Source organism: Fukomys damarensis, unplaced genomic scaffold (genome assembly GCF_012274545.1).
Source record: "Fukomys damarensis isolate Sample0158 unplaced genomic scaffold, DMR_v1.0_HiC HiC_scaffold_7, whole genome shotgun sequence".
NCBI classification, from domain to species: Eukaryota; Metazoa; Chordata; class Mammalia; order Rodentia; family Bathyergidae; genus Fukomys; species Fukomys damarensis.
In genome coordinates this window covers 4,423,820-4,425,858 of record NW_022900919.1, presented here as the reverse complement: position 1 = coordinate 4,425,858, position 2,039 = coordinate 4,423,820, and positions in this window count along the sequence as shown.

Below are 2,039 nucleotides of genomic sequence, written 5' to 3'. Positions count from 1 at the left end.
CTGGAGTTTAACAGTGTGGATGATCAGAAGAGGCATTGTTCCCAACAGTGTGTAAGTGTGAGATAGCTCTCATCTTTTCAGGTGATGCTTTCCCCAGAGTTGAAGCACTGAAGAATCCTTTGTCTGTTTCTGAAGTTTCAGCTCTTAGCAGTTCTTCTTTTTCCAGTATGGTGGTCTGCCTGGGTATCTTGACATTACACTCTGCGTCATGAGACAGTGCCATTGTTACCAAAACAGGCTGGTTTTGCCTCATGCCTACTGTGCCAGATTTCTGAAACGATGTCTTTTGCAAAAGAGTTCATTCCTGAAGTGGCCAAATGCCAGAAAAAGAGAAGAAGTCTTAAAAGGATATGGCTTAGGGATATTTGAGAGATAAGGAAGCAGGGTGATTTAAGGCAAGGATAGAGATGATTGGAGGTGACTAATTGCTCTGTGCATATGTAATCCGTCTTCATAGTTCTGCATAGAGCGATGTTCCACAGATGACACTACCATGATCTGAAGACAGCTTTTGATGTCCTCATGTCAAATAACTCACTCATCAGAAACCCTAAGGCCCAAGTAAAGAGGAGATGGCTTCAATGAAAGTGACACTCTACTCCCTGTGAGCAACCTACACAAATGTTTATGATTCTGGCCCCGAGTCAGAGGCGTCTTTGGCAGTAAACCCACTGGGAGTTGAATGATCTACTGCTCAACTGGGTGTTGTCCAAAGCTGGTGAATTCTCAAGTCAACTGAAAGCACATATCTAAAACAGTGAACCTAGAGGGCTCGTTCAGGTTTCCCTTACTTTCACCATTGCCTGTTTTATGGTTTGGACCTAAAATTTCCCCTAAAAGCTAGAAGTGGGGTCTCGTTGGAGCAAGTAGGTGATAGGGTTGCCCGTGATGGCAGACTGGGACCACACTCCTCTCTTCTTCCTCTCTTGTCTTCTCTTTTCTCCTCCTTTCTCTTCTTTCATCCCCCCCTTTTCTGGCCACAGTGAGATGAGCAATTTTCCTGTTCCACATCCTTCTGTCTTGTGGTGCTGTCCCACTGCAGACCCAGAGATGACATATTACATATTACATATTACATATCATCAGTGGAAACCTCTAACACCATGAGCCCAAACAAACATTGGTCCCTGAGTTGATTTCCTCCCGAGTCTTGTCAGTAATGGGACGGTGACTAATGCAGTCGATGTGATTTTTGGCTTTCCTGTTGACACCCATTCTAGAAGTACGGATGGAAGTGATCTATGTACCAGAAGGTGACCAAAATTTCAGGACATTTTTTTCATTCATGTGCAGACAGTGAAAGCCATGACGTATTTCATGTTCCTTTAGCAGTTACTATAAGTTTTGAAAACAATACACAAAATAATATCGGCAAAATGTATTAACGAATGCTGAATTGAAAATATTCGTTTAGGTAGATATATGAATAGGACTGAACAGTGAAAACCGAGTAATCCTGACTCTGGCTCCGGAGGGGGAGAAGAAGGTGGCGCAACCGAAGCACCCTGCAACGCTCAGCAGGTGGGGGGAAGGGAAGAGGGCTGAGCCGGAGGGAACAGGTAGGGGACAGTGAGGGAGGCAGGGACAGCTCTCAGAGGAGTGCGGCCGGTCTGGGCCTGCAGCCTTGGAGCCGCCCCGCCCGTGACGTCTGCCTGCCGGCGAGACAGATCCCGATCCTGTGAGGCTCCCTGTCCACCCAGGCGGTCGGGCACCTTGGGGAGTGGCTGTGCCGGCGCAGGGAGGTCAGGGTGGAGACGGCCAGCGGTGGACAGAAGGCGCCGGGCCTTGGGGACTCTTTATCGTGTCGCCCCTCTGTCCAGCGGTCAGACCCCACCCCCCCTTTCTGGAATGCAGATTCCTGTCCTCGCAGGCATTTTGCAGGTTTAGGATCTGTGTTGCTTCGTAATCCGAGTGAAAGTTCACAGCGCCACCTGGTGTCCACGCGTCCCGCCTGACAGCGGCTAAGGGCGATCTGTGGCGGCAGGGTCTGGAGATGCGGGGCCAGGAGCGGGCTGCAGAGGTGCGTGGGGGCGCGGGGG